This window comes from Phascolarctos cinereus, unplaced genomic scaffold (assembly GCF_003287225.1).
Source record: "Phascolarctos cinereus isolate Bilbo 61053 unplaced genomic scaffold, phaCin_HiC Scaffold_5;HRSCAF=322, whole genome shotgun sequence".
Classification (NCBI taxonomy): Eukaryota; Metazoa; Chordata; class Mammalia; order Diprotodontia; family Phascolarctidae; genus Phascolarctos; species Phascolarctos cinereus.
The window spans coordinates 70371471-70393474 of record NW_027555958.1 but is presented as its reverse complement, the minus strand read 5'-3'; the positions used below and the strand labels follow the sequence as shown (position 1 = coordinate 70393474).

Here is a 22004-nt window from a genome sequence, read left to right as displayed (position 1 = left end):
GATTAGAGTTGGGAGCACTAGGCAACTGATTGAAATAGATAAGTCTTGGACGTGGCAGAAACTGGAGGCCTCATTTTTATTGTTTTTGGTGAGGGACAACAGACTAACTCTTACCTGTGCCACATTGGGTTTAGTTCATTAACTTATACAAATCATCTCAAAGTTGTAGGTAAAACTTTAAAATTAACATGTTCACAACATTCAAAATTATCAACTCCTTTTGGTCTTCTGCTGATCTTAACAGCAATATCTAAAACTTGTCTGAGATTTACATTTCATGGAATCAAAAGGCACTTCCACTGATTTGACACATATTACCAGGATGTGAATTTTGGTTAATAGATAATACAATTTGTACATCTTGGTCCTTCGATCTTTGGGATCATTTGTATGTGACTTCCAGCTTGTCCTTTGCAATCATACTTTCTGCTGTTGCTCTTTTATACTGGCCACTAATAAAGATAATATACTGACTAAAAAGGTGATTCAGGGGAACCAGAACAATTACATGTGTGTGCGTGTGTATGTATGTGCATGTACATATACACATATACATACACATATATGTATATCCATATATACACACTATATGTGTATATACACATACACACACATATATATGTATGTAGTATGTATATATATACATACACATATATATGTATATATGGTGTGTGCATGTATATTGTATATATATGCATACATATAATATACATATATATTGTATGTATGCATATATATACAATATACATACATAAATACATATAATCATAACATACCTGGGCATTTCAGAAACCAAACAATTTCAGAATTAGAAGGAACCACAAAAGCCATTTAGTCTAAGCCATACTCAAAAAGAATCCTCTCTACAAACATATGTAGTCATCCAGTCTCTTCTTGAAGATGTCCAATAAGAGGGACCCATTATCTTCTGAGTTAGCCCATTCCATGCCTTGGCCACCTCTCATTGTTAAGAAGTTTGTTTTGTTTTGTTTTGTTTTTCCTCTTCATTCCTTCTTGTTTTTCTGGGACAGGGCAAAGCCCTCTTCTACCTGCTCATTCTTCTTGGTCCTTAAAAACATTAAAGCCAACAGAATCCTTCAGGAGGCTTTCTATAGAGACAAGAATGCAGATAAGCCATGTTCTTTTCTCCCCTCCACACTCTGCCCCTGATCTTATAAGTGAGCAGAGTTGCCCTTGCCCTCTCTACCATGTGACTGACAATTCTAGCACACATCCATAGTCCTCTGAGAGAGAAACAGAAAAATACAGAAGTGATGTGGAGCACATCATTGGAATATAGATATAGGATGCACACTTCTGGAGTCAGAGGAGATAGGTTTGCATCCCACCTCTGATTCTTACCATTGTGTCCTTGGCAAGTCTTTCCCTGGACCTCTTCCCCTGAAAAATTAACAGGGTGGGTAGACCAGAAAGCCTCTTTGGTCCCTTCTAGATCATAAGATCATAGATTTGTAGCTAAAGGGGACCACAGAGGTCATCTAGCCCAACCACTTCTTTTCTTTCAGATGAGAAAAGTGAGATTGAAGGAGATTCACACAGGTAATAAATTTCAAAGGTTGCATTTGGACCCAGGTCCTTGCCTCCAGACACAGTGTTCTTTCCATTGTGGCAATTACTAAGACCTTGACAAAACACCTAAAGGTGTCCATGGTTGGCTGTTACCCTAACATAATACAAAATTTCCCACATTCAGTGAGTCAACAATATCTGTTGGGCTGCCATTGTGTTCTGAGCTCCATCACAGGTGCTGGGCAGATCTAGGGGAGAAGAGAAGAGAAGAGACTCAGACAGCAAGTCCATAATGGGCTTTGAGCTTTTCCGAGATAAATACTGCACACATGAGATAATGTCATTAGTCATTGTTTATTGAACAAGAAAGGAAAATGCCTGTGTATGGTAGGTAAGCCTAAGTATATTTACCCAAACCACAAGGGCTATATTCTTACAAAAAAGTGAGTATTCATTGGCCTCAGAGCTCATGATCTCACTTTCACCATCCATTGGGTAAAAAAAAATTATCAGGTGATTGGCATACCATTAAAATAGCATTTTTTTATTATGACTATAGCATTTTATGCATTCTTTCTCCTTAACACCTTCTCAATTACCCATCTTCAGGCTTGCTACCTGTGTTCTTCTTTCTCCATGGCCTACAATGTAGCAGTCTGTCTCCAAATAAAAACAAGTCACATTTCTGTGACACATTAAGCACTTTCCTCATAATGATGCCGAAATTGAAAACATTATTGTCATCCCCTTTTTACAGATCAGAAAACTGAGGCTCTGATAATGACTTGCCCATGATCACATAGAGGAAGCAGGAGTCAAACCCAGGTATTCTGAAACCAAGTCCAATGTTCTACCCACTATGCCACCCTTGCTCTCAAAACAATGCCTTTCCCTCTCACTTTTTTCCCAGTCATTATACTACCAGGCTCTCCTACATTGGGGTATAGGTATAAGTTCAACATATGAAAATCCAAACTTGCAAAACAGAAAAAAAAGTGGAAGGTGATAATTTATACAAAAGGATTCTTCAGTTTAAATAAGACCTATCACTGGATTCCTTGTAAATGAATTCCTATAATGCATCTAAAGCATAATTTAATTTACAGATATCATGGTTTTTCACCAACACACCTACTGTAAGGTTCACAGGCATCATCTTCTGGGTCATCATTAGAAGACAGAAAAAAGGAAGAGGGGGTATCCGCACAAAGAAGATGCTTGATAAATGGTGGCTAAGTTGAACTCAATTGTTACGAAAGCTGAGCTCACCCACTAATATGGGTATTTTTCTGTTGTTCCAACCATGAGGTAATATTTGTAAAGCACTTTGCAGAGTGCCTGGCATGTACTCGGTGCTTAATAAATGCCTGTTCCCTGTCTTCCCTCCCAACTTGCCCTTGAGTTGGTTGGAGAAGAGGTCATTTGCTAGTCAGTTAATTAATACAGTGAAAACCATAGTGTACATTTTTCTATTTTTCCTAGAAAAGACAATTTAAAGGCAAGGATTCTTTTTTGGAGTTTTGTATTTTGGCACATATCAATGATTCTCATGATCTATAAAAATAATAGCTAACATTTACATAACACCTTAAATCCTATTAAGTAGGCGCTATTATTATGCCCGTTTTGCAGATGAGGAAACTGAAGCTGAGAGGTTAAATGAATTGCCCAGGGTCACATAACTAGTAAGGTCTGAGGAATACTATCAATAATAAGCATTTGTATCACTCTTAAAAGTTTTAAAAGTATTTTATAAATATCTCATTTTATCCTCACAAACCCTGGGAGGTAAACACTATTATTATCCCCTTTTTACAGATAAGGAAATTGAGGCAGACAAAGGTTAAATGGCTCTCCTGGTCACTCAGTTAAGTAAGTGTGTGAGGCTGTATTTATAAGGAAGGATTTGAACTCGGATTTTCCTGACTCTAGGTTCACTGCCCTATCCACTACACCACTTAGCTGTCTAATAATAAACGAAAGGTCTAAATTAGAAAGACAGTGTGGCACAGAGCATAAAGCACTGGACTTAGAGTCATCAAGACCTAGGTTTGAACCCTGCAGCTAATATTTAAAATCTGCGTAACCCCGGGCAGGTCCATTACCTCTCAGAATTGGACTCCAGTCTCTCATTGAAGAAAAGCTATGAAATCCAGAAGTTAGTACCTTTCTCAGAGGATTGCTGTAAGGCTCAAAAGACATAATGTGTCTGAAGTGCAACACAATAATCGCATTATTATTAGATTATTTCTAAAGTTCCTTTTAGACCTAAAATTCTAATTCTCTGAAGAATTCATTGCACCCCAAACAGACACACTCTTCGATCCAGCCAAACTCGCCTTCTCTGTGTTCCTCACACATGTCACTCCATCTCCCATCTTTGTACTGGCCATCCCCCATGTCTAGAAAGTTCTCCCTCCTCCTGTAAGGCTCTCCCTCCTCACCTCATGGAATCCTCTTCCTTCGAGATGCCACCCAAGCTCAACCTTCTACATGAATGTTCAACTGCTAATGCCCTCCCTCCTTAATTAGGTTGTATTTTTACTACTTTGCATTTTATTCTACTTTTATTTATTCTATTTGTATCTATTTTGTGTATGTATGACAGAGGGAGAATTGTGTTCTCCCACTAGAGTATGAACTCCTTCAAAATAAAGATTATTTCATTCTGTGACTTCATTCCAACACTAAGCACAGGCCCCAGCACAGAGAAGGTATTTCAAAAATGTTTGTTGGTTGATGGCTTGATTAATCACTTATAATAGATACTTATGAAAAAAAAATTTGGCAAAGGTCTTGAACAAGGGCATTTCCAAACTATGAAAGACGTTTCAGAGGGTAGACTTGAACCCAGCTTTGGACAAAATCCTTACAAACCAATTTTAAATGACTAAGATTACCTCAAAAATATTTTCCTTCCTTAAACCCCATCACAATCTTTGAGGGGTCAAAACTAGAGGCTGTTCCAAAATTCCACAATGACAAAATTGAAGTTCTAAGGGTTTTTTGTTATTTTTTTTCCAAGAGAGGAAACAGACCAGGGTTGTTTCACAGAAACTAAGTCACCATTAAGCTATAAATAACAAAGATTCTCCTTACAAGAAACCATGATAGATGCAGGGCCAACACTGGCCTTTTCCTTTCCCACAGTGGTTTTAAAAGTAATGACCAAGATGCTTCCAGACAAATTAATTGGCACCTGGATATGCTGAGGTCACCAGAGTCCAGCCCTCTGTCTGCTATGGAGACGAGTATTTGTATCATTATTGTCAGTGAACAACTCCCTTTTCCTGAGACAGCTATAAAGAAGTATATTGCCTTCTCTCAGCCCCTATAATTGGCACCTTTACAAAGGAATAATTCTAATGTAGGAACTAGCCCTAAAGAATGCATATCACAAATGTGTGTGGTTATACATATACTAAGGATGCCCCCACTGCACTCACATCTTGCACAGTCTTTTTCCTTAATGTGGAAAAAGAAGGCAAAGCTCAACTATTGAAATGTTTTGTTTTTAAAAAGGGTCTCACTGTGTGTATCAGATTTAAAAAAAATTCTGGCTACTCCTGACCCACAATTCCAAGACCTTCTTGTTTAGAGGCAATGTGTTGTCCTGGAAAGAGCACTTGAAGTGTGAGGATGCACCACCTATAAGACCTTGGGTAAGTCACTTGAACACTAATCCTCATTTTCATCATCTATAAAATGAAAGGGTTGGATCTGTAAGGTCCCTTCTAGCTGTCATTTCTATGCTGAAGCATCTGTTTACTGACTATGGTCTTTTCTTTTCTGTTTTCCCATTCATAAGAATGAGGCATGATCTACAGCACATAGCAACATATAGTCACATGGTACAATAGAAAGGGTAAGGGTTTGAGAGCAGAGAACCTATTTTTAAATCCCACCTCTGCCACCCCCAGTGTGACCGTGGGCACTTAGCCTTTCTGGTTCTCAGTTTTCTCATCTCTAAAATGAAGGGGTTGGACTAGATAACCTCTAAGGTCCCTTCCTGCTCTACATTTATGATCTAGCCCATCTCCCTCATTTTACAGAGGGGAAAACTGAGGTGGGCGGAGTTGAAGTGAGTTACCCATGGTCACACAAGTAGCAAGTGCCAGAGATAGGATTTGAACCTGGGTGCTCTGATTCCAGAGTCATTGCTCTTTCCACTGTACCATATTGCCTCTCTCCATAATGGGTCATGAAGTACTATATTCATTAACATCTCTCACCAAATGATGTATTTCTTAAATGGGCACTCCAAGAATAGAAGAGATTTATTACCTTTGGCTCCACTGACATTCAGAAAGTTCCACAGTGAGAAAATGTATGAAAAACACTTTTAAACCTTAAAGCATTATATAAATATTAGGTGTTAGTGTTGTTGTTACATCCCAATTACCCTTAAATGCCAAAGCCCATAAAGGCCATCCTGCTCTTCGCTGCTTCAAATTTCAGCAAGCCACCATCTCCACATTATCTCATGCTTCACCTTCACTCCAGTCCAGCAGGTGCCACACCCATTCTTCCACTCAGCCCTACCTTTATCTGCTCATTCAGACCTCCTCCTTGTTGTTATTCAGTCCTGTCTGATTTTTCATGACTTCATTTGGGGTTTTCTTGGCAAAGATACTAGAGTGATTTGTCATTTCTTTCTCCAGCTCATTTTACAGATAAGGAAACTGAGGCAAACAGGGCTAAATGACTTGCCCAGGATCACACAGCTAGTAAATGTCTGAGGACAGATTTGAACTCAGTAAGATGAGTCTTGCTGATTCCAAGCCGAGTGCTCTATCCACTGAGTCACCTAGACCTCCTCATCATCACACCCCCCCCCAATTAAACCCGTATCTACAAAGGCAATAATCCCATTTCACCTTATCTACTTAGAGGTTCCATCTAGTGACAAATGTTTGTAATCAAAGGGACATTGCACTAGTTCACAATCTTGAGTAGGTGAGGTAAGAAGGTGGTTAGGACACTTCATAGACTTGTAGAATGCTAGAAACGGAAGGATCAACTAGTACTACCCCCTTCGTATTACAGATGAGGAAAGTTGTGGTCTAGAAATGCTAAGTCACTTGCAGAGGTCACACAGCTACTAAGTGGTAGAAATGGGGTCCACCTTTCATGAACATTGTTCCCTCAGCTATTTGAACATGGGGTGTCCTGGGAGGGAAGTGTTAAACAGAACAGGCACAGGTGGGATCCAAGAGAAAGAAAGGTTGAAGCATTTGACAAGATTGGAAGAAAAGGCTTAAACAGTCCAGAAAGCTTGGCAGTAACTGCCGTCATGACAGGTTTCCAGAAATGCATTTTGCACACACAATAAGAGGAGAGAGAGGGGAGACAGACAGATAGACTTCTGGTACCATAAAACTGATTGACCAGATTTTTTCCTTAGCTTGGAGGGATGGTTTTTCAGTTTTAATTCCTAGCCTAGAATTAGGTATGCCATGGTGCAGAGAGGCATCCTGAAAGTCAGTGAAATGTAGGTTCAAGCACTGCCTCTGATACTTCATGCTTGCGTGACACTGGGCAAATAATTTATCTTTAAAAAAAAATGCTACAGCAATTTAGAGTATTCTTGTCAGTGTCATTTGTTCTTTCTTATCCCAATGCCTCCTTTCTTTCATCACCCCATTTATTCACCCACCTTATAGAGCCATGACTACCACTTGCCTGAGTCAATAATTGAATCATATCAGTAAGCCTAGAGAATTTCAGAAAAGAATCCTACAACAGCCAAAGTGTGAAGACTTTTCTTCCCATGAAGTCATCCTGTACAGAAAAGTGACCTCCACTTTTAGGTCCCATCAAGAGTAACTTCCCATTCACACTCATTCCTCCCCATGGTTGAACTGTTCCCTAGATGCTAGGATTGAAAATAAATCACTGCTTTCTCTCTGTCTCTCTCTCTCTCTCTGTCTCTCTCTGTCTCTCTCTGTCTCTCTCTGTCTCTCTCTCTCTCTCTCTCTCTCTCTCTCTCTCTCTCTCTCTCTCTCTCTCTCTCTGTGTCTCTGTGTGTGTGTGTGTGTGTGTGTGTGTGTGTGTGTGTGTGTGCCCCTTCATTTTTTTAATCTGAAATCTGGAAACACTACAGAAGAACCAATCATACTAATAGACTGTACAAATGAGTGGCTACAATTGTATCACCCAAGAGTAAAAGAGTTAAAGATTTGTTTGTTAGTGTATACAGCAGGGAATGAATTGAAGTATTGCCCATGGAGTGCTAAACCTGTGCTCTGACAATTTCTAGGGAAATACTTCTAAGTGTATGATCTAGTATAACCACCTCATTTTACAGAGAAGGAAACTGAGGCTGAGGAGGGTAAGTTATTTATTCAAGATTACACAACTAGTAAACATCAAGGTGGTATCTGAACCCAAATCCTTCTACTCCAGAACCACTGTTCTTTCCTCTGCACCATATTGCCTTCTTTCATATTGCTTTCCTAAGTGCTGCTTTCATTAATATCTCTCACTAAGTGATGGCTTTGCTATAAAACTGAGATCCTTGGAATAACAAAGTAGTAGGTGCTGCAGTGTATGGAGTGCTAGGCCTGAAGTTAGGAACACATCTTCTTGAGTTCAAATCCAGCCTCAGACAGTTACTAGCAGTGTGACCCTGGGCAAATCACTTAACCTTGTTTGCCTCAGTTTCTCATCTGCAAAATGATCTGGAGAAGAAAATGTTCTTGTAAGTTTGTAGCATATGCTTCAGAAATAATTAAAGCTTAAAACTAAACTAAGATTTTTGGGGACACCCTTTATATGAACAAGAATCACACAGGATAGGCTGACGTGGATGGGTTAGGATCTGTATCATTAGAGAAATATCCACCTTGATGAGATCACAGATCTACTGTGGCAATTGATATTTGGCTGTTTCATCCCCTGATACTCTTCTGAACCCCTGAAATCAACCTAGATTCCCAAGTGGCTAAGGGAAGAATTGGTTTATGGTAATAGAAACTGAGAAAGATCCTTTGTAAAGAATAGGGGTTTCTGTTTTCTGCCATTAAATAGCACAAATATCTAGCCATGCAATCAGGTGGTCAAAAACCGACTCAGGTATGGGATTTAGCAAATTTGATTGATAGCTTTTGAGAAAATAGGCTTTCCCTGGGGAGAAAATTATATTAATGATGGATAAAGCAAATAAGATTGCATTTATTGAGGCCATTAACATTCTTTCAAAATGTAAAATAGACTTCAAGACAAATGCCAGCTTTTGCCTTTAACTGAGCTTTTTACCAGCATAAAATGAGCAGAGTCACATAGGCTCAGAATATTTTTGAGATGTATATGTCCTTTTGAAATAATAGCTATGATGTTATTGTTGTCCAGTCATGTTCAACTCTTCATTAGCCAAAGGACAAGTCTGTGGGGTTTTCTTGACAAAGATACTGCAGTGTTTTGCCATTTCCTTCTCCAATGTGTCCTCATTTTACACATGAGGAACTGAGACAAGTAGGGGTTAAGTGACTTTCCTATGGTCACACAGCTAGTAAGTGCCTAAGTCCAGATTTGCCCTCAGATCTTCCTGACTCCAGGCCCAGTGCTCTAACCACTGCACCACTTAGCTGTTCCAACTCTTGTGTAGTAAATAGATAATTGGTCTAAGAGTCAGGAGACCAGGTTTCTAGCCCAAATTCTGCCACTCTAGCTTGACATTCCATCTTTAAACTCTATTCATTAGCAGATTTCATATCCCATCTCTTCTGCTTACTGACTGTAATGACCTTGGCCAAATCCCTCGATGTTTCTGAGCCTTCGTATCTTTATCTATACACGGCTGTACTAGATGACCTGAGCTGGGAAGGTTGAGGTGAGGCCAAGTGGCCCAAGTTTACATCTAGACTCTCCCCTTCCTGTTAGTTGATGATGGTCTAACTCTAAGAAGAACAAAGTAATGGATTCCATCTAAGTTCATTTCTATGGTTCAAAAGAGTATCTGAGGATGAAACTTAGCCAAATGCCAAATGCCATAATGGATCTGTGATCTCATCAACGTAGATGTTCCTGCAATGATACAGATACCTGCCTATCCTGTGTGATTCTTGTCCATATTCAGGGTGTCCCCAAAACCTTGGTCCATACCTGGAATATACTTACTTACTCCTCATCTCCCCTACTCTAAGTTTCTTTCAAAACTCAGCTCTGGTATGATCTCTCCCACAAACTTTCCCTAATCCCTCCAGTTGTTTATGCTACATGGTGCAGTGGATAGAGCACTGAGTCTGGAGGCAGGAAGACTTCAAATTTGGCTTCAGACACTGGTTGTGTGACCCTGGGCAAATCATTTAACCTTGCTTGCCTCAGTTTTCTTACCTGCCTAATGAGCTGGAGAAGGAAGTAGCAAACCACTCCAATATCTTTGACAAGAAAAGCCCAAATGCGGTCATGAAGAGTCAGACACAACTGAAACAATTGAACAACCATCTTAAGTTACCTTGCATTGTGTTTATTTATGAACATGCAGTAGCCTTATTGTAGAATGTAAGATGCCTGATAGGAGGGACTGGTTTGTGTCTTTGCATCCCTGGTCAATTAGCACAATGCTTTGCACATAGTAGATAACAAGTATTTGTTGAATTGAACAGAACTGAATTCTGATTTTGAATCCTGTGCTCCTTCTATGATGCCACATTGCTTCTCACTTATTCCTATGTACTTACATATACATCCACCCCCTCACTATGTGGATACTCACTTGATTTTAACCATAGCAAACAACAGTAATGTACACATATCTTTCACTCTGCAATCTACTTTTTGCCATTATGGACAATGCCTTCATAGAGTAGGCAGGACATACCAATATGAATACAGAAGGTTACAGAGGAGGAAGACAGTAACATGAGGGAGTCAGAATCCAGGGCCAGGAAATACTGGTTTGAAAGATTCAGAAGCAGTCTGAAGATCATAGGTAAATCATCTCAGTCACCACTGAGGCCCAAGCAGCCACCTCAGGAAATGCAAAGTTTGGCTCTCTAAACTGCCCCAGATTCTCAAAGCATTAACTATCTTGTGAAATCATCTGTTAAATGGGTTTTTTTTGCCTCTGTTGCCTCTATGTAACCCTCACCTTTATGTCCCTTCTCAAACTGGGCAGCAGATTGAGTTGCTCTGCCCCTTGCCTTTTGACACACATCATCTCATTTCTCCTTTCAGCAAATGCTATTAACTAAGCCATCATTTGTTGGTTATTTAGTCATATTTCAGTGAAATGGAGTGATTTTTTAGGAAATCCTGGAATGTTTATCATTTTTCCTCGCTAAAATGAACAATAATCAAGTTTTTGATACCTGGATTTTTGCTTTAAAGTTTTCATGAAACAGATTTCCATTTCTGTAGTGAAGGATGGTTGTATTTTGTGTATATAATGAGGACTAGCAAGTACACATAATTACATGGAAATATCTAGCTTAATACAAAACCATAAATCAATTAAAAACTGACTTCTAGAAATTAGGAATCTAATTCATTTTAATAATCCTAATGATCTGACATACAAATATTCATGCCAAGAGGGTAGAATTAGAATATTAAATAGTACCTCTCCAAGCTCCCATTCTACTTACTTGACATGAGGTTACATGGGCAGTAGAGATAGCCTAGCCTTGCAAGGACAGAGAGAAAGAGACAGAGACAGACAGAGACAAACAGAGAGACACAGATATAGAGAGAGATATGGGGAGGGGAGAGGGAGAGGGGAAAGGGAGAGAGGGAGAGAGGGAGAGCCAGAGACAGAGAGACAGAAAGAAAGAGATGGGGGAGAGAGAAAGAGAGAGCTCAATGAGAGGGAGAGAGATGTGTATGTGGGTGTGTGTATATGTGACAGAGACAGAGAGAGACAGAGACAGAGAGACAGAGACAAAGAAAGAGACAGACATAGAGAGATAGAAAGACAGAGAGAAATGAGGGGGAAAAGAGAGAGAAATGAGGAGGAGAGGTGAGAATGACAGAGACAGGGAGCTATGATCAGGTTATCGCTCTGCCTACCAGAAAAAGTAAGGGAGAGAGAAATGTTCAATGTATCTATTATCTATAACCTTCCTACCTTCTCTTCTAATTAGGTTAGTACAGCCAAACAAAAACTTTGCTTCCTTCTCACTGTCATCTCCAAAACATACTCCTCAGGTCCCCTAAAGGTTGAAGGTAAACAGCACCTTCTAGATTCTAAGCTAAGTGCCAAATCTGAAATCATTGAAGGTGTTGCCCCACTTTTTTTTAAAGGAATGTTTGTTTTGAAAACCAGGAAATACTGTCTTATTAGCAATCAAAAACCACCACCTCAAACCAGTCAATGGTCCACTGCTCCACCTTTTCCAAGACCTATTATTCTGTCCGGAGCTTAGGAGAGAGGGTGTATTATTATGTCATGTCACTTTTAAATATCTGAAAGATATCCAAATGTCAGTCAATAATTTGGAGGCAAAACAATGGAAAATTGAAGTTGAAGCATTTTCTTATCTTTGATAAAAGGCTGAATAGTTATCATTATCATTATTCTCTGACTATGAACTAGTTTTTGCTTTCACATGCATACACATGCCCTCCTCTCAAGGTAAAATGCCACTGTGAAAACATTACATCTGAGGAATTAGTGGGCTATATTGATTTTCCTTTCCTCTAAGAAACATTTGACAGGTAATAAATGAAAGTTAAAAGAGGAGAGGGGACAAGAAGTTGTAAACACTGAAATAATTTATTATAAATTGTCTTGGGAGGCAAAAGTTGTGTTGGTAAGAATTCCAGGTTTGTATTTGTATTCAGACCTTGATTCAAATCTCACCTCTTACTCTTACTACCTCTGTGACCTGGAGTAAGCCACTTAACACCTCTGGGCCTCAGTTTCTTTATCTATAAAATGGGGAGGTTGGACAAAATAATTTCCAAGATTCTTTCCAGCTTAGCACCTATGATCCTATGACCTTAACATTTAAAGAAGAAAGGGAAAAAAGTATTGTCTAATAGCTCATAATGGTTAACAGATGTTGTTTGCAGAATAAAGAATAAAAGCTTAACCTTGGAGTTGAGAAAATCTGAATTCAAGTCTTGTCTCTGACACATACTGTCTATGTGATCACGGGCCAGCCACTTAATCTCTCAACATGGAATCACTTAAGCTAAATTGATTTCTGATCTGTACCTGCTTACTGCTGAAAAGATCAGAAGCTAGAGAGATATTTTCTAACAATGTCCAGAGAAGAATGCCACATCTGAACTTAAAAAAGCAAAAAGACGCAATGGATAAAGCATGAAATTTGTTGTCAGGAAGGCCTGGGTTCAAGTTTTCTTTCAGACACTAATTTTATGATTCCAAGCAAGTCACTTGCATGAGCCTCAGATTCCCCATCTGTAAAAGGAGGAATAATAATAGCACCTGCCCTGAAGGGTTATCATGAGTATATAAAAGATGATGAAATGCACTACCTTGCAAACCTGAAAAGATGACACATATAATGCATGCTCTGGAGCTACTCTCCCATCCTCCACTCTCACTGGCAGGTTCTCTCCTCTCTGCTGAAAACACTAAAATGCATGGGTTCTGCACTGGGTTCCTATTTTGTTTTTATTGAAACTCACTCTCCCTGACTTGCAGTAGTACAGATCAGAAGTCAATTTGGCTTCAGTGATTCCATAGCACAGTAAGTGCTGGGCCTAGAGTCAGGCAGACCTAAGTTCAAATTGGGCCTTAGACATTTGCTAGCTGTGTAACTCTGGGCAAGTCATTTAACCCCTGTCTCCCAATCTGTAAAATGGGGTTGTTGTGAAGACTAATGAGATAATGATTATAAAGTGCTTAGCACCATACCTAGCACATAGTAAAGCCAGATAAATGCTAGCTATTATTATTATTGCCCAGGCTGGAAATGCATTGGCCACTCAAAACCTAATCCCACTATTGAATAGCATAGAAATTTTAATCTGCTCTCTCCTTCCAACCTAGGCCAGCTCATCCCTCTTTAGGCAGCTCAGTACACCCTTCCCCCACAATTCGTCATCCTGGTAGCTCACCAGAGACAACATGGAGTTTAGCACGGATCCCTGACTGGGGGAGCCCACTGCAGCTCAAAACTTTGAATTCAAGCATTCACCAGTTGTCCTGATCTATATTTGGCCACTGGACCTACATGGCTCTGGAGGAGAAAGTGAGGCTGGTGACTTTGCACAGCCCTGCCTCACTCAAATCCAATTCACTTGCAAGTCATGGCATCATCTTCCTGATGGCATGGTCCTCTTCAAAACAAAGGACAAGTCACAACCCCATGATCTGGGATTATAGATGTGAGTCACCAAGCCTGCCTGATTTGCTATTTTATAGAAGACCCAACAAAGACTGAGTCTCTCCTGATAATTCCAAAACTCTTCTGATCATAATTTAAATACCTTTGATTGACTGATCCAATGGAGATGCTTAGGCCTATTCATCCACAAGTTCATGATTCTGATTGATTGGTTTTATCAAAATGTTCTCACCAGATAATGATATCAGGGTTAGTTACTGAAATTAATGTGAGATGATTGATTTATTCAATCCACCCCACCCTTTCACATGAATGCCAGATATCATCATCTCTAATTTGTCAGGGGTGCATTCTTTGACTCATACTTGGCTTTAACTTCATCGCTAAAATATATTGTGCAATGGAAGATCGTGATTTTGCCAGTATGATTAATTACCATTATTATTATTTTGCATGCATACTACAAAGTTTCAAAATTTCCCTAGTGTACACCCCTCCTCAAATGTATGAGCTGGTGTTCAAGAGTTTCTGTGGCTATAACATTATTTCCCTACAGATAATCTGATCATAAGACTTTCCAAATGTGTATGTATTTGCACGTATCTTATTTGTGTGTAGTTGTTTGCATGTTTTCTCCCCAATTACACTGTAAGCTCCTTGAGGGCAAAGGCTATTTTTTGCCTTTCTTTGTATCTCTAGCATTTAGCACAGTGCTTGGCAGGTTCTTAATGATTTCTTGTTGACTTATTGATTTGACTGGACCCACCCTGTACATCTATCTGTCCAAATTTGGAAGGTCCTGCTAGAATCTGTATGCCAATAAAATAGCCTCTGAGAGACCAGGTTCACATCCTTCACTGGCAGACTAGCCCATATTGACTAGAAAAACAACAATGATGTTGAAGGAACTTTCAGTCCCTTGGTTTTAAAAGTTCTCTCTGTCAAAAGGGAGATTACAATCTACAGTTAAGAGGTTGTGATAAATGGAAACTATGTCTGACAGGTAGATCCCTGATGGGATGCAGGGAACCAGCCTAAGCCATCATTCAGAAGCAATAAAAAGTTTTCCCAACACCTATCCTCACTTCTCCCACTCCAGAAATAAAAAAGTGGCAGTATGGAGGTGGTAGGTGAATACAGAACTGAGATTTACTTACTTTTCTTCCTGCAATAAAAAAGAACTTCAGAAAAAATTTTATTTCAAAACTTAAATGGTGAAAGGTTTTTGTCGATAAAGAAACAACCAGTCTTTAAGCTCAAGGAAAAGAAAAGTGAGCGAACAAGGAGAATGGGACATAGACCAATATGCATCTTTTCTAAATCAGACAAACGTCTTCTTTATTTACTTCTTCCATTAATTTACAATGCAATATATGAGACAAATGAACTTGCAAACAAAGTATTTTAAAGTTATGCTCCTTAGTATTTATCACATTCCTTGAAAGGATAAACTATAGACTGACTATCTTTATTTAATGTAAATTTTTCCTCTGAGTATAAAATATTTGGTTAATTTTCCCTTCCTACATTTTTTATTCTCAGATTGTAGTTTTGCTGATAAATCCACATGGTGTTTCAAAAAATAAAATTGGAAATAAACTGATTACCACAAATAAGGATCCATCATTGATACTCCCTTCCAAAATGAAGATTGCAGCCCTTCTATGACATGGTAAATAGCCTTCAAGTATTGCCATGAGTAAAGCTCACCCTCCCTCCTTATTTATAGAAGTGAGGACTATGGCTATAGAATATTGCATATAGTGTCAGATTTTTTTCAATATCTTGTTTAGTTTTGACTGACATTTTTTCTTTCCTCTTTTTTATTCTTTATTATTAGAAAGAGGGAATGGGGAAGAATACATTGTCCCATGTTGATGATATAAAAGCAAAAAAATATCAATTAAATATTTTAAATGGAGTTTCTGTGGCCAAAAAGTCATAACCTTTCAGTCAAACTGATAATGAGCCTGGCTGATCCATGAACAAAAGGCTCTTAGTCAAAGCCATTCCAATTTGGAAAGACATTTCAGACCTTGAAGCCTGTTAGCATGACCTTGAAGGACGCTTAATGAAGAATAAGAGTAGGGCCTTTATAAAAGAAGGCCATACAATCCAACCTATAACTGCACAAAAATTCCCTATTCAATGTGCCTGACAAATGGTCATCCAATATTTGTTTGAGGACCACTAAGTGACAGAAAACCCCAAACCTTTCAACATAGTCTACACCACTTATTTCCTTACATCAAGTCTAAATCTCTCTATATATAATTTTCACAAATTACTCTGACCTCCTGCTCCAAATAGAATTCTTCTTTCACATTAAAAACCATAAAGTGTCTCACACTAGGTTTCCTCCTCCTCAGGCTAATCATCACTAGTTCTTCTTCAATAAGACAACAAGTGGCAGGACCTTGAGGTCCTCACTATAATAGAGATCTTCCTCTGGGGTGTCTTTAGTTAAGCAATAGTCTTCCTAAAATTCAATGCCCAGAACTGAATAAAATATTACAAATGTCATTTGCCCAGGACAGAGTACATCAGAAGCATCAATTCTCTGGTGAAGTCTAACATTGCATCATCTTTTTTGGTTGCCATTTTTGGCTTGGTACTTTTGGCCTGTAAGGCCAAACCTACTACAATTCCCATATATTTTTCATATTTATTGTTATCGAGCCAAGTCCACTCACTCACCCCATCTTGTATTTGTGAAGTTGATTTTTTTAACCCCAGAACAAAACTTTACACTTGTCTCTATTACATTTTATCTTAATAGATTTGTCCATGACTCTTTGGCTTTTAACTGTCATTCAAATTTGGATCTTGATTCTATTGTCCTTTCTATGTCTATGTCATCTGCAAATTTGTTAAACATGCCGTTTATACCTTTATCAAAGTAATTGGTAAAACTGCTAAGTAGATGTAATTTTTTGAGAGGATCAAACTTTTTATTAGTGTATGGAACTCCTAGTAAGGACCTTCCCTCTACTAAGACCCACAACTGTTCTATAATTAATGAATTCAAAGACTTGTCTGGGGGGGCACTAGGAGATAAGTTGACTTGCCTAGGATCACACAGCCAATGTGTATGAAAGGCAAGACTTGAACTCAGGCCCTTCTGTCTCTAAGGCCTGCTCTCTATCCACACTATGCCATGTTTTCCTTCAAAACTCTTAAATAGAACAGGGCCAGGCACCAACCTAATGAAATCCACGTTAAAAAGGAATTAAGGTTATTCTATCATAGCTGGTTCTTTCAAAGTCGTTCTAACTCTTGGTGATTACCACTTTCTAGATGATCACTAAAACCTGTGTGTGTATATATACATATATACACCCATATATGTTTATATACGTGTATACATTGTGTGTATGTGCATATATTGCATAAAGCAGCTTAGTTGCCACAGGGAGAAGAGTACTGTACCTAAAGTTGGAAAGACTTAAGTTCAAATCCAGTTGCAGATACTTTCTAGCTGTGTGACCCTGGGCAAGTCACTTAACTTCTAATTGCCTCCATTTCCTCACATGTAAAATTAGGATAATAGCACCTATCTCCCTGAAAAGTTAAATGACTTAGCTAAGGTCATACAGCCAACATGTGTCTGAAAGAGAACCTGAGTCCAGACCTATCTGACTCTGAGACCAGCCCCTCTATTCAATACACCAAGATGCTTTTAATAACACATTCTAGAATTAGTGGTGTTTTAGGGTTAATTTAGTTACTTGTGAAATACAATTGTAGTTTCTGGGAATGGAATTGACAGAATGAATAGTTAATCATGCTCTCAGTTAATGATCTTAGGAAAACTTTGTGGACATGGGGTCTTTGACCTCCTGGGACATTGAGCAATTGAGTAGGAGTAAAATCACCTTTCACACGCAAATTCTCAGGTACCAAAGCTTGTGTGCAAGACTGAAATCAGTTCAAATCTTACAACAGTCTCTTTCAAAGTCAGCTAACGGACGTTTTGCCCTTAGATCTCTTATGGCAATCAATTGAAGTAATTGGGGGGGTTTTTTGTGAGATCTAATCACAATACACTGACCCTGATCAGACCTATAATTAGTTCCCTAACTTATGCAGGGAAAAATTAATTCAGACCACTTAATGGTACCAAACAATAACTTGAAAGAGTGAGTTGATTTCCAAAAGATAAGTAATTGACTGTCTAGTAGAATGAGGCTAGTAAGTGGCAAATTTTTATCATATTACTTTCATGGGGTGACAAACAGCAGGAGGGAAAGTAGATTTGGTGTAGAATGTTTCTAGATTAATTCTGCTTTTCTATACGAAGGCTAACTAATTGTATTTAACAAAATAAATCAAAAACAAAATGTTTCCTGGCAATAACAATTCATGGGGAAAGGTCACAAAATCCCTAATGCTGCAGTATTGTCTCAACTGTAATTACCACAGATGTTTTTATATTGCCTAGTAATACTAATAGCAAATGAAAACCTTAACACTAATATATTTATAGAGGTGACTTCAAGTTAATGATGATCAGAAATTGAATCCTCATAGAGAAGGGCATTATTTCTGATTACTGTTATCAGAGCTGACTGCTAGGAACAGACAACAGAATCTTGATTAGAAACCAACAAGGTAGGAGACATGAACTATTAAGGTACAGAACAGGAGTCAAAATTAGCCCTAGAATTATTATAGACCAGTCAAAAGAAAATGAAATCCAGTACAATCTCAAAACTCAGTCAGATTTGGGAGCAGTGATCGACAGATTAACCACAGTAGAATTGGAATTCCAAGCTGAGCTCAAAATCCCTAACAAAGGTCAATACAAGAAACGTAAGCAGCATGGGCCAGAGTCCTTCTACTTTACAGTCATGTTGATGTTAAATAAATAAGGTCCTTGGACACTATGATCTTTCTTTCAGGAAAGTCAACCAATAAACTGAGTTAAGGCCAATGTGGGTCAGTAGGTTATTTTGATTGCATTTGTCAAAGGACCCCATCAGGGAACCAGACCCTGATAAGGATAGATTCTCAACCAGCCTGACTCACTTGCTTTCACAGTTTCCTGCTAGAAGTCCATTCTGCTAAAACCAGAGAATTTGGCAAATTCTTGAATTGATTTAATAACTATTTTGTTCTTCAAAATACAGAGAAAAAAACAACAAAAGAAAATTGCTATTCTGGACCTCATTCTTATCAATAAATTTGATGAAGTAGAATTGATAAGACCAAGCAAGGTTTGCACGATAGAAATCCACAATTTCATATGCAATCCCCTCCTGAACCACTGTATGTGGAAATAATTGTTTTAATCAATGTTTGTTAATTTCAGAATTTTTAATATTATTTTTTTAAAGAAAGAAATTATAGGAACCTTGAGGGGAAGTGTTGAGTCCCCAGCTAATAAAAATGGGAAAGACAGGCAGTCTATTATATACTCTAGATTTTTGGGAAACCAAATTTTAAAGAGTTCAGAGAAAAGACAGGTGGGATCTCATAGGCTAAAATTTTACCCCGTTTGATGACAGTTAAGATCCTTTTTTTTTATCCTGATAGGTTAATATTATAAGCCAAAACTAATAAATTTAAATTAAGTAGGGATAACTATCTACACTTGGTTTCAAAAAATCAACTACGCAAGTATAGGATTAGGAAGCATGCTAATCAATTCATTTGAAAGATAACTGAGCATTTTAGGACTTCATATCTATTACTCAAAGGGACCTTAGTGGCCATCTTACCAAGCAAACTCATTTTATAGATGAAGAATCTAAACACCATGGAGTTTAGGTGACTTGGCCCAAGGTAACACAGATAGTAAGCATCAGAGATAGCACTTAAGTCTAGTTTCTATGACTCTAGACCTAGGGTTCTTTCCATTGAACCATACTACCTACCTTAATATGAGTCAATAATATGACATGGAAGTCAACGTGACCTTAGATTTCATTAAGAGAGAAATGGTGTCCAGAACGAAAAGGCAGTACTACCACTATACTATACCCTGGTCAGAGCACTCCTGGATCATTGCACGCAATTCTGCATAGTACATTTTAGGAAAGATATTAATAAACTGGAATATGTTCACAAGAAGGCAACCAGGACAGTACAAGGGCTGATGGCTATGCTATAGAGGATCAGTTGAAGGAATTGGGGAAGTTTAGTTTGGAAAGGGGAAGACTTAGCTAGAGGAGAGGGGAAGGACATGAAACCTCCAAGTATTGGGCTGTCACATAGAGGGGGAATTGGACTTTTTCTGCTTGTTCCCAAAGAGCGAAACTAGAAGCAACAGGTGGAAGTTCTAGAAAGGCATATTCAGGATTTTTAAATTTTCTTTTTTAGTAGTAGTTTATTTTTTACCAGTTACATGTCAAGACAAATTTTGTGTTCCAAATTTTCTGCCTCCCTCATTTTCTCTCTCCCTAAGACAGTAAGCAATTTGATATATTATATATGTGCAATTACACAAAATATTTCTATATTAGTCATGTGGAAGAAGAAACAGACCCCCAAAAAACATAAAAAAATAAAGAAAGTGACAAATACTATGTTTTGGTCTGTATTCAGACTCCACCAGTTCTTTCTCTGGATGTGGATCACTTTTTTCAACCTGAGTCCTTTGGAATTGTCTTGGATCGTCGTATTATTGAGAATAGCCAAGTCATTCACAGTTGATCATCATATGATGTTACTGTTACTATGTACAATGTTCTCCTGGTTCTGCTCACTTCACTTTGTATCAATTTATGTAAGTCTTTCCAGGTTTTTCCGAAATCAGCCTGCTTGTCATTTCTTATAGCACAATAGTACTCCATTATAGTCTTATACCATAATTTGTTCAGCCATTCCCCAACTGATGGGCATCCCCTCAATTTCCAACTCTTTGCCACCAAAAAAAAAAGAGCTATTATAAATATTTTTGTACTACTGTGTCCTTTTTCCCATATTCAGGATTAAGGAAAAGAGATGTCCTAAAAATTAGAGCTATTCACAAGTAGAATACAGGATACCTACGGAGTAGTGATTTCCTCATGATGAGAGTTCTTAAGGCAGGTGCCAGATAACCACCTTTGGAAGAGTTATAAAAGGGATTCTTGGTAAGGGGTGAGTTAGATTAAGTGATCTGTGAGGCCCTTTCCTATTCTGAGATAGTATGAGTTTACCTTGCCAATCTTTGAACATGAAGAAAATAGATCCTTCATGATATTATATCTAATCAAGTGCTAGAAGATAGGAAAGACTCTAGCCAGAACTATACAAGGATTATGGTCATCCTATCAGCACAAGTGGATAGATCATTATAACCTAGCACAGAACCTCAACATGAAGGCAAAAGGGTTATAGCATTCTGTGAAGATATCCTTAACCTGAGAACCATGAACTTGGGCTTTTTCATATATTTTGATAACTATGTTATAATATAATTGGTTCATTTGTAACCCTCTATATTTTATGCTTTTAAAAATACATTATTTTTTAAAAGGGATTCATAGACTTCACCAGAAAGCCAAAGGGGGCCCATGACAAAAAAAAAAAAAGGTTGAGAACCTCTGAGCTACAGGGATCCAGAGTGGACATAAGTCTTTGAAGGATGGAATCCTCCATCTGGTACTTCCTGACTAAAGCTATCTGTTCTGCAGAACTACGATTATTGACTATGATCATTAGCAAGAGGTCAGAGGGAATACTTTGGTTCTCTCTGCTATATCTAAGGGATACATACCAAATTTCAGCTATTTCAGTGAATTGTTGAGGGGTTTAGATCAAACCAAAATATTGAAATGTGGCAGTTCTTTGTCTCTTATCTCTAAATTATATTGTCTTGCCCTAACATTCAGGTTGAATATTAGTTTTTCTAGTTGGTCAGAAAAACCCTGTGAAGTCAGAATAGGTAAGTGTCACACTATTTATTGGAGAAACAGTAAGTCAAGAAGATGTACAACAGTTACTTTAAGGCACGGTAAAATGGAAAAACTAATAAGTTACTGTACATTTCTAACAACAGAGTTTACACACCAATTAGACAGAGGGGTGATGGTTGCATGGTAGTAAGATATGTTTCCAGAGTCAAATATTTGTAGACTCCTTGGGTGGAATGCCAGGTATTTAACCTGCCACTGTTACCTCTTCTGAGCTAAGCTTTGGGTGGATAGTTTCAATAAAATTTTTTACAAGGATGTGCTCAACCGGTTAGATCAGTTTGATCATGTAACTGAGAAAAATTGAAGCAAGTAGACC

At 38.3% G+C, this 22004-nt stretch overlaps 1 long non-coding RNA gene across 2 annotated transcripts in view; it reads right to left on the bottom strand.

Moving 5' to 3' along the window:
- Positions 1-1564: 1564 nt before the first annotated feature.
- Positions 1565-22004, bottom strand: part of LOC110217329 (uncharacterized) — a 57446-nt gene continuing 37006 nt past the window's right edge. For both annotated transcript variants that reach the window (XR_002327022.2, XR_013487495.1), the window contains one exon: positions 1565-1778. This is a non-coding gene — a long non-coding RNA (uncharacterized LOC110217329). The remainder of the gene's footprint in view (positions 1779-22004) is intronic.